This window comes from Thunnus albacares, chromosome 16, assembly GCF_914725855.1.
Source record: "Thunnus albacares chromosome 16, fThuAlb1.1, whole genome shotgun sequence".
Taxonomy (NCBI): domain Eukaryota; kingdom Metazoa; phylum Chordata; class Actinopteri; order Scombriformes; family Scombridae; genus Thunnus; species Thunnus albacares.
In genome coordinates this window covers 16,934,903-16,947,381 of record NC_058121.1, presented here as the reverse complement: position 1 = coordinate 16,947,381, position 12,479 = coordinate 16,934,903, and positions in this window count along the sequence as shown.

Below are 12,479 nucleotides of genomic sequence, written 5' to 3'. Positions count from 1 at the left end.
CTTAACCTGCTCAATACAGTAATACAGTAATTTGTAGCCATGGATAAGATTATATTCTCTGTTCTGTATGTATTGGAAGCAATAGGACACAGCACAACACAATCCTAAAAACTATATCATCATCTGAAATAACCAGGACAAAAATCAAATAATATTTCTGGTGTTGCATGCATAGCCATAACAAATAGAAAAAATAGAAAGGCGTCTAGTATTTCGAAGATATTAATTTGGAGTGCTGTATATGAATGTGTTTTTGTCTCCGAGAAAAGGACAGTCTCCTCTAGGGTCAGCCTGATTTCTCGACTCATTAAACTCTCCTCTGCTGCTTTTTAAGTGAGGATAAGGATAAGAGGATATGACTGGGTATCATCGAAGCTCACTACAACTACAACTATTATTATGCGCACTATATCATTATCATTAAAACAGAAAATTCAGATGTTTCAAAACAAAACAAAACACTTTTTGGGGCCATCTGATTACATCGCTGAAGGAGGAGGACCGCACACACACTTGTTCGTTTCATCAACTTCTTCATTTAAGTAGCATCGTGCTGAATCAAAGCCTAACATTTCGACTTGTGCCTTCATCAGGGGCCAAACAGGAATACTTTTTATACATTTCCAAACATCACAAGGCATGCAGTCCTCCTCCTTCAACTAGTTAAGAGCTCCAAGGCTACCGGCATAAATTTGATGTGGTTGAGGTGCTTCTTCATTTGATACCATCTGATTACAATGACATTACATTATTTTTTTCAGTACATGTTAACATTTCTTTGTCTGTAGCAGTAAGATCAAGATAAAAATCATGAACACCATGATGCACAGCAAACTATGAGATTAAATGCCCGTAATAAATAAAGCCTAAGGTTAAAAGATGCAATTTAAGCACATTGTTTTGCTCCACAGGCTCCATTTCTTTTTTATTTATCTCACTCTCTCACTTGCTTGTCTGCAGGTTTGGACAGCTACAGTCCTACCAGAAGCTTTGGGCCTCTCAGAACAAGTGACACTAATAACAAGGTAGTTCAGTCTGGCTTTAGAGAAAGTTCTTTCCTTTACAGAAGAGCTTTTGTAGACTCAGTGCAGTGAGCAGAAAAAATTAAGAGGCGCCTTGAAACAAAGGTTGCTGTGAGTTTGTCTGTTGTGTCCAATGTCATTCACTAGTGTGTCTACAGGTGCTGGAAGCTGAGCCTCTTCTCCTTTTGGCAGAAACTGACAGCAGGTGAAGTGTTTTTTTCTCTCCTGCGTCAGACTGCCTTGTGCGTTTCCACGGGGGGCGAGACGGCTCCTGGTGGCTCTGCTTAGTCGTCCTCATGTATGATGGCGGAATAAAAGACAGTTCAGTGAGGATCTGACTGCGTAACGTGGCGCTCTCTATGTAATGACATGCAAAGACTGTTTGAGACAGTGGAAACTACTCTTTCAACAGCTTAACAGTGTGCCTGGGATGGCTCTGATAGTAGATTCAGGCTTTGAAGCCTCTTCAGTGGCATCTTTGAACAGAACACAAACATTAATTATGTCAATAGAGAGATTAAAGCTTTAGTTGCAATGTGCACAACTGAAGTGTTTTTGATATCTTCAGTGTTTTCGGGCTTATCTGCCGTTGTGCAAAGAAACACACTGAAAATGAATGAATAAATAAGCATATGAATACATAAATAAAGAGGGGTTACTTAACCATGGATACAGTTGCCAAGCTGATCTTCACTATTTTTACAAGCAGTGGCAAACTTTGGCCAGAAGATGGTAATCAGGCATCAGAAGTCTGAATCGGTTTGATTCAGCAAATGCAGGGATCCTAATAGAGAGAGTTTATGGGCTGATTTGGCCTCCGGCCTAACTTTTTGATCATGCCAAGTCTGCACTGCATCAGCATATTTTAGGTTGGAGCCAACAGTTAACACACACAGATGTCTCTCTCGCTGAACTTACTTGCTGGACTCATTTACAGTTATCGAGATCGTATCAAACATGCTTGATTATGAGTAAGTAAAGATTTCTGTGCTGAACACTGCAAATTACAAAGTTCTTTACGATAAAAGCATCCAGCACACGATGCCAAACAGGCAGGATTGTAACAAATAAAGACAGAAGAGCACAACATTGGTGTGCAACGTAAGAGTGCAGCAATACAGTTTAGTCTTGTCAAGTTTTTTTTTTTTTTTTTTTTTTTAATGTCAACTGAATGTCAATTGAGGATGATGGTGTTAAGGTTCTGTTCCAGTCTGGCTCTATGTTCATTAGCTGCCATTATCCACCAGTTCACCAGAGACCTTCAGCTTTTTCTCCCTGTGATGTTAAGTCTGGACTGAGTGAATATTAAGATGAACTGACTGTTTAATTCTGCCTTGTGCTGTCATATTGCCGTAGATGCCCTTTGTGTTTATTGATCTGTTCTCTAGCGATATTCATGGATAGACTGAAGGGGAATCTGTAGGTGGACAGGAGGTGGATTTTCTGTAAATATCTAACATGCTGCAATGATTCGACAGTGTCAGTCTGTCAGATTTTGTTGTTCTTTATGCTGGTTTCATTTGGATGTTTGAAACTTTAATACGTTAGTGTGACATATTGAAGAGAGGATTTTGTTTCTGGGGTTTTGGTTTGCTCTATGTTTTTCCTCCTGTGTCCCCAGCCTGCTTTACCCTCCATATTTGCTCTGCGTCAGTCTCGTTAGCCCAGCCCTGCTCCCCGTGTCTTCCCCAGCCTATCAGCTCCTCTCCTGTTCTCCTGTTCCACCTGCACCTCATCCCCTCATCAGTTTAGTTTGTGTTTAAGTCCTAGTTTTCAGTTTAGTTATCTTGGCTCCTTTGTTCAGTCTAGTTCTGTGTATTCTGTTTCTGGTTTGCTCTGTTCTGCTGCTTTGCTTTGTCTGCACAAGCCAGAAATAAAGAAGTTATTCTTCAGCCTTGCTCTGCCTGCGGTCTCATGCATTTGGGTCCACCTGCTCTGCTCCGCATAACAGATGGAATAGTGAGAGTTGATTATAATAATCGTTATTTATAGAGCATTATAGATCACTTTTCAAAACCAGAGTTACAAACTGCTTCATTAAAGGCAGCAAATTACAATCAGCAAATTATGATTTTTTTAATTAAACCTGATAAAACCAATTAACATTAAAATAAGAAGACATAAAAAGATAACTCAGGTAAAATAAAATTAAAAAAAAACTCAAGTAAGCTATCCAATAAAAGTATTTTTAAGGAGGAGATTTAAATGTTATACTGACTCAGCCAGCCTGATTTCCTCAGGCAGGTTGTTCCAGAGCCTCGGGGCCTGACTGCAAACACCCTCTCCCCTCTAGTATTAAGCTGGGCCTCTGGAACAGATGAAAAGACCTCTGCCCGAGGATCTCAAACTATGTTGTATGTTACAAAAAGGTCAGACATATAGCAAGGAGCCAGGCCATGAAGAGCCTTAAAAGAAATTAATGAGATCCTTAAATACATTTTCAAAACATAGAAGTGTAAGGAGGCTAAAACAAGTGGGATGTGGTCGCATCTCTTGGTTCTGGTTAAAAGCCCAGCAGCTGAGCAGTCTGTCATTGATTTTTGATAAAGACCACTTAAAAGGCTGATGCAATAATCAAGAATTGAGTAGATAAAAGTGTTTAAAAATAGTCCTTGTGTCTTTAAAGGTTACAATAGATTGAATTTTTGAAGGATAATCAAAACATAAATGAACAAGCTTTGTAGTAAACTGCTCAAAACTTAAATGAGTATCGAACAAAACACCAAGATAAATGTACAATCTCCCTACATGTAAGCCAAGCTCTGGGAACATCCAGTAGACACTGGTTGACCAACCAGTGAATCTTTATGTTACTAAATGAGCACAACAATTCAGAAATGTACCCAGGAGCTTCCCTGTAGTGCCTGAATAAAATTGTCAAAACTCAAACTAGGTCAAATCTTGCATGACTCCTGTGAGGTGATATAAACAGAGGCTTAAATCTGACAGCACAGATCTGTTGCCTTTCTTCGATATCACAGTTTATTTGTTGTTCAGCTGATACTCTATCCACCTGCCTGCTTTACTGAAAGGGTTGATTTTGGATCACAAAGGTGAATGCAAAGCAAATTGACACTGGCAGAGACGTTTGCTGATGGGCTTAGAATTTTGACTGTATGATCAGAAATATCAGGCTGTAGTTGAGTTTGCACTGAGTCACGATAACAGGATTATATGCATTGTGAAACCCCCTTTGTGTCTGTGCACTTAAGTTACTTCACTTATCAACGGGAGTGAAGGGAAAACCACTGTAGTGTCTTGGCAAATAATGGAACAGGTGTGCATGTTTTGTTTTCTGTGACTGGAAATACCATATTTTTTTACCGTCTTTTGGCAACACCAACTGAGATGACAAAGTGGAGTAGACGACAAGTAGACAACTACCTTATAAAATTCCTCCTGAGAGGTGGAATTGAGTTGCAAGATGGTAAAAACAACAGCAGCTGAAAAGAGTAGAAGATAAAATGGACTAGGTATTAAACCATACCAGCTGCTATACTGTAGGAATTCATAATACTGTAAATCATAAAGGTCAATCGAGTTTAAACACTTTATTAATTGCATAATATCCATACCATTTTGAAAATGAATGGAATAAAACATTGTGATTCCACTGCAGCAGTCAATGAAATCCAAAAGATAATCAAAAGTTGTGTTATGAATAATAATAATGAATAATATCATTGCCATTCTCTACAGTCATGAAAAGTGGAGCTTTCTCTGCAAATCTACCAAAAATGACTATTTAGCAACAATTGCAGATAAATGTCTTGTGCATACTGAAAAGAACAGATGTTGACTTTCAGATGTTTGTACGCAAGGAAACGTAAAGACAATGTCAAGTGGAGAGAAGGATTTCTTATGCATTTATTTGATATGAATGGCAACAAGATAAGAGATGAGACGCAGAGACGTGAGAGAAGCGCACCAATGATGCAACTCATGCTCCGTCACACCAGCAGACTGATCTTTCCCTCTTAACGCGCTCAATTATGGAAAAATGTGATTTTTTCTCTCATCTAGGCATAGGCAACATGTTAGATTAAAAGTCAAGGCTTTGTAGACACAAATTCACTCACACACACACACACACACACACACACACATACTTGCTCACAGTCACAGACATTGCCCTCAGTTATTATGCATTCATAAATCAAAAGGTTGTGACAGGAATTAATCTAAAACGATGGTAAGTGTAAGTCACCGGATGCAAATATGACAGCTTTATTAGAAAACTAGATTGCTTGAATTTGTCTGAATTAATGTGACACTTTTTTTGATTAAATAGCATCCCCCCCCCATTCCCCCCCAGTCCCCCCCTCCCTCACTGAGCGCTGAAGGGGGAGGTAAATTAGGAAACAGCAGGAAAAACAGAGGTGGCTCTTTCTTGCTCTATTTTTTTCTGTTGTTATCCTTTCACATGGTATACACAGCACAGCAATCCTTTTTAATTATGTTTATAGAGTGAACATGGATTTCATTTCAATAAATCCAAACCACAGATTGTCTATAATCCAAATAAATTGAGAAAACTGTTGAGAGTGAATAGTTTTTTATATTACACTCTTAACATACTTGTTATAAATACTAAATACTGTTTGACCTCCAACTAGATGGAACAGAAATGGATTCAAGTTCTGATACAATTAACAGAAAATTAATCAACAACAACTTTGATAATTTATCAAGCAAAAATGTCAAATATTTACTAGTTACAGCTTCTCAAATGTGAATATTTGTTGCTTTTATCTGTTTTATATCATTTTAGATTAAAAATCATTGGGTTTTGGATTGATAGCTGGACAAAAAAGGCAATATGGCTCTGGGAGAATGTGATGGGAATTTGTTGCTATTAACTGATCATTCAAGACTACATGATTAATTGATTAATTGAAAATAATCATCTGAGCAATAGATAATGACAATGCCAGTAGTTATCTTCTTATAAGATAAAAGATTTGTTTCGTTTGCAACTCAGAGAAATTGAATTTTGATCGATTTATGGAGTATAAAATTCAAAATCAAAGCTTTTCTGACAGTAAAAACACGCTTTGACGTTGCTGTTGTTTGATTTTTCTTACCGTGTCTATTGTCTTTCATATGAACCGCTTGTCCGCCTAACTGATGGAACAGAAAGTCGGTTTGTTTAGTCTGTCTGCCTTTTTAATTCTCTCCACTGTCTCAATCTTTCTCATTATCTCTCTCCTTCTTATGCTTTTTGCGATTCTCTTTGGTGCTTGCTCGCCCTGCAGAAACACTCGATTTTCCTTCTGATTAAAGTCACCAGGAAAGTAACGAGAGGCAGAATTAAAAGATGAAGAGTAAAATGACCAGTCTTACCTGTCAGTGCACTTTTCCCTCTTTTATAAATAACCCATTTACAAGACACAACTTGTAAATGGTCCCTTCCTGTAAAATACACTAAACTTACTGTAATTTATTTTACAGTAAGTTTACTGCAGTTTACAGCAAGATATTTAACTATAATGAAACATGTGAGTGAATAAGGAATTTATTAGAAAATAGACTGAATGGAGTGTAACAGAAAATGATGTGTCAGTCTCTTTTCACTTGAAAAAGACAAACAGGTGTCTTTTATCCAATCACACAACAGGTGATCAACCACAAGACCATGTTGATTTGTGACAAAGAGATCATTGCCAGGTCAGGACCTGGCATGTTGTGATGTCATGATACATCATATGTTTATCACAGCAACATTTCTGTCACGACAGCCTGAAAAACTGAATTCATAGTCATGACTGATTGCAGTCACACAGATTTTACATATGTGTGTACAGCTTGGATCTTTTTGTTTTCCAAAGCTAACTCTTAATGACAAAGCCTACAACTTATGAAGTCAGAGACTGTCCTGCAGATTATAAACCCATCAGAACAAAGAGACACACACAGTGTTTCCTTGATATAGGCAAGAGGGCAGCTAATGTGTCCATAGATGAACATAATATTACCAGTCAGATGAAATTTGAAGTAACTACACCTTCATATCAATTGAATTCTGTTGTCACAGTGACTGTATTATATCAATGTTTATTTTATCCAGTTTCTCTTAATGTGATGTAGTTTTCTAAGAAGCTTGTGTTGACAGCAACCCTGATGGAATTGATTTCTGTTGACTCGCTGCTTTAACATCCTTTGTGGCTTTATGTCCTATCCATTCATATGTGACCTTGATGTGGCTCCCTGGAATTCATCACATATGAGAGGATTAAAAATTATATTCTGTCGCTGTAATGTGTGCATCATACTTAACAGCCAGAAAAACTTGTGTTATTTGCCTGAGCTGAGTTGATCTCGGTACAGCATTAAGAGAACAACTCAAGCCGCAGACTTTTCTTTTATCTTGCTGCTCCGTTCTGGATCAGCATGCACTGTTCCTCTTAATCTTCTGTTCTAGCCAGAAATCTTATATATTGGAGCAGGGAAGGTTTTCATATTTTTTTTCATTTCTGTTGCTTGTGAACCAGGCTGTTAGAGGCCTTGTAACTATGACAATACCTCTTATACATTTCCTTTCTCAACTTGTTGTCTCTATACTTTCCTTCTCTGCGTGGCATTTTTGGGTTTTCTGTCCTTGTTTCCTAGGTCATGACTTGGGTCAGCATGACCTTTTAGTTTGACTATATCAGGCTCTGTTGTCTCTGAACTAGTCAGAGACGAGCAGATCAAACTTTGTGAAGCTACTGTTTCCCTCTGTGCACGGATGAAGGAATAAAGTCTTGATTTCCTGATTGATTACTATTGCTGACTCATTGCTGAGTCTCCTTCTCTGGGGTATTAAAAATTTCAGTTTCATATTGTAGAGGGATGGTATCACATTACCACATCAGAATGAGGCTTACAATATTATAAATTTAACTTACATTGTTATTGGTACAGCTTTGCATTGCACATTGTGAACTAACTGAAATGCAGTACTTCTTTGGTAATAAAAGAGAGGGAAGAGAAAAGAGATATTTGGTTGAAAATGTTTATGTAGTGAATCCCCAAAGCATATTTTCTGATACATTTATACTGACAAGATATATCCATTAGTGTAATGATATAAGCATATTATCGTGTGTACTGTCCAGTGCTTCCAATAGTTTTATCCTTATTCTTTAATCATTCTTAAATCATTAATTTTAAGCCCTTTAGGCCACATGTTTTCTGTTTATCAGGATATTTCCATCTTATTTCTCCCCCTCTCCCATGTAGAAATCATACTGGAGAAAAAAAGTTACAGTGACTCATGTCTTAACTGGATTTTTTTTATGAACTATTCTAAAGAGGATATCATTCTTAAAATGTAGCTTAGTAATAGTACAAATATGCACAAGAGGAATGTTAATAAATAACATATAATGACAAGATATTGTAAGCTTTGCTGCCTCTTTTTTCTAAAGATGAACACTGATAAACTGGAAATATTTCAAATTTTTATAGTAACAGCAATTACAGAGTATGAGATTAAAAAGATTAACCTTGTAGACTACGTGGCGTGTGCGTGAGTGAATGCCTTTTTGTGTCTGTATATTATGCTCTCACTGCTTCCCCAGCGCAGCTATGCAGACAGCTAAACCAACTCCCCACTAAAGACATGCAAGAGTCTGGCTTCCTTTAAGGAGATTTACTTGTTCTTCGATGGCAGAGTGAAAACCGAAACAGATAATACTTAATTATTAACAGTAAGTTGAATATTTCCATTAATGATGCAGACTGATAGAATAAATGTCACATCTTAGGAGATGTTGAATTCGATGTCTCCATACATCTCTTGTCGAGACACTTCTCAGTTCGATATGAATGGAGCACAGAATGAGACTTCCCAGATGAGTAAATGGACTATGGCACTTTGCATGAAAGATGTGAAATCTGAAGCACAAATCCTATGCCAATGGCAGCAGTCATTATCAAGAAATATTTGACTGTCGAACATTGGGATGATCTATTCAATTCAATGCAATATTTTGCAGCATTTTGAAAAGCCCTATAAGGCACAGTAACTAAACAGACACAACGTTGCCTCAGTGATAGCCAATTTCAGTCTGGATGAAGGATCGTCACCTTCAGCTCAATCTTTCAAAGACTGAGCTTTTAGTATTTCCTGCCCCGGCCATCCGACACAATATTAGCACTGAAATTGCCTCAACATCATTGACTCCAACTAAAGCCGCACAGACCTTGGCATAATAATCATAGACTTCTTTCTATGAGCTGCTTTGAAGCAGTTTCTGTTCACCACACAGCAAGTGAATATTGTCAGACAATTCTCCATGTACCAAAAAGCTGTGGTCTTTTATAGCTTTATAGCTTAGCCTACTACAGATGTAGCGCATTATCTTTTTGTTAATAAAATGACTTACTTTCACAACCTAACAGAATAATGCTAACTCTATGAGGTTTCTAGTTATGCCAGACCTACAGCTCTAGACCTAACGTCCATAGAGCTGGACAATAAGCTTTATAAAAATCCAGTGTTCAACAAATGTTGAAGATCTTAAAAATAATTTGAAATATTATCAGTTTATAATGTTGAGATATATTCATTTAAAAGTTTGAGGCCTACAAAGATCAAAATTTGAAACATGAAGTTACTTCCTCTTCCTCCTGTGAGGCCTTTATGCCATAGCTGTCTTGTGAGATCTTATTTTTCCTAATTCCAAGCTGAAATTGAAAACTTGGCACTGATTGGTTGGTCAACCTCCCATCAGTTATTACACATTACTGGAATATTAAAGGATTGCATTTTCTTTATATGAAACTAAGAAACATGCAGAGTTTGAAAAGGTTAAGAGCAATCAAATCTACTCCTACTCCAAGTGTGACCATGGAAGCAAGACTTCACTTATGTGTTTTTGAATTTTGACTTTATTTATGTATTCACTCATCGTAAATTCACATTTAGCATGAATTTAATATATCCAAATAATTTATAATTGCGCACCCGCCACGTTCTCCCGCCATATCTTGAATTTTCAGTGTTTGTATATATAGGCTGAGTCTTTTGGCAGCTTTTCAGTTGGACAATCATGTCCGTCATGTCGGATGAATGCTCAATTCAACAAGCCAGACGGCGGGCCAGAAGAGGAGCCTTCAGTTCTTCAAAGGTGAGCTATTTTTGTAGATATTATATAGTCTACTGGCTATCATTACACTGGACTGAGACTGGATGTGCCACAGTGTACTTGTGGCACAGTCAGTCTTTAGTCTGAAATACAGTAGGCCTACAGCTCACCAGGACAACATGATAAATAAATGTTTAATGTCTAGGTGTTTGTCTATTGTTATCTTTCATCACATTTTCAAATATCGGTGTGTTTTTTACCATACAAGTGAAACCAATTCTGATTTGTCTTAATATTCTGATGTAGATTTTAAATGTTCAGACAAGAAGAGGGTGCCGGACCAGTTTGCAGACAAAAGCCTTGCCAGATGACGTTTAAGGTGTCTGTGCTGAGGAGTAACTTGGTGACATGTTACAGGTCTAATAGGGGTAATCTGTCTTTTTATTTGTTTGCTCATTTTCAGGGATAGATCTTTGTGTATAGTAATATCATAGGAAGACTTATTGTAAAATTCATTTATTGTTTCACCATGTTTCACACCGATAACATTAAATCTTATGAAAAATGCTTATCATCCTTTGATAAATGGAGTTTTGACTTATTATTATTAACATTAATATTGTTTGTCCTTATAGTAGTGGTTCATGACATTTCATCTTGCTTGTTTTATTAATAACACCTCTATCATGATGGTAAAACTACTCGTAACATATCTTTGTTTACATCTGTTCACAGATGCCACTCCTGCCTGTTGGGTGGTCGTGCCTTTGGTACCTTAATGCCCAAGGATTTCTTCAGGCACTTCAGGATAATATACCTGAATTGCCAGAGGAATTTAAACTCTGTAGAGTCAATGGACAACCAATTGTTGTACCACTGGAGGAGCAGTGCCCAAGGGACGTTCATACTTGAAATGCTTTATGTCACTCTGCGCTGTAACAAGACCCAAAAGTATGCAAATATGTGACACAGTCCCATAGGAGTGAGTTTGTAAACTGGAGGTTGCAGGATGACACAAAATGGCAGGATCTCTACAATTCAACTGAAAAGGAATTTGTGAACAACTTTTAGATTGATCACGATATAAGGTCATGCGGTTGCCCACTCCTATAATGCTGTATTACACACAAAAACCCCACTTCAAAAAAAAAAATAAACCATCCAAATGTGAAAACATGGAAAAAAGTTATTTAGATCTTAAAAAAACTAGGAAAAAGAGACATAAAGACTGACATATATATCACAATATACTATAATACTGCACCACAACATTGTTATTCTGGACACACATTACAGTTGTAAAATATGCTTGAATATATATTTAGTTTAAAGGTCACTGAGTGAGTTATAATATCAGGAAGGATATTCAATAAAACAATGGTAATAAGGTTCTACAAAATGTAGTCTTTAACTTCTGCAAGCCACTGTTAATAATAGACATGTATTTCTTTTACATTTCTGCAGCCAACCACCAAGATGAGCCAGAAATCCAGCAGCATGAGGTGATAAAGTAAGTGGTGTTTATTCTAGTAGTTTAGATGCTTGAGTCTACATTTGGATTGTACACCTAGCAGATGTATTAGAGGCAATTTCTGTTGTTGGCAGCATGAATATTGTTATAAACAGAGTCATCATTTTTGTACTGGAGTAATCCTACTGGAATGGTGAGACCAGAAGCAGACAGCCATCCTGACGTGCAAGTAGTCCAGCAGCCTGAGGTGATAAGGCAAGTGATGTTTATTCTTTATCTCTCAACTCTGCCTTTGGAATTTACACTTAATTGAAACTGTTGGGATTTTGAATAACCTGATACTGTTCTGAAAGACTGTATACAAAACCTTAAACACACTGTCATTGTCACATTAGTTTGACAGATCAAATTGATACCTTACATTAAGATAAATGTATTTTTTTATTATTTATTTGTATGAATTTCCCAAGAGGAAAGACGAGTCATATAGCTCCACATCATGAGTTTCTATGTAATTATCAACAAGTTTGATAAAAGTTCTCTGGTTGCCTTTATTGGACATCCTTTCTTACAATGCTTTAGAAATTCCAGGAAAATCCAGGTTTTATAAACATTTCTTTGTGTGAATATGTGAAAGCTCTCCTTCTCTTTAAAGATTTCAATGCCATCCCTGCACATTATATTACACTGATGTAAATTCATGTCTGCTATTGTATGTACAGTGAAATATGTCCCTTTACATGCAACAACAGTTCCTTTTCTGTTTGTAATTTCTTGTAATTTTTGTCTATTCTGTGTGGTGTATAGAGAGGCCATCTACATCGAGTCTGATGTATCTGATGCTGAGGAAGTCCTCCTGGCGTCCCCAGTCAGCATCAATCCATCAATCCACACATGAAACACCATGCATGTGTT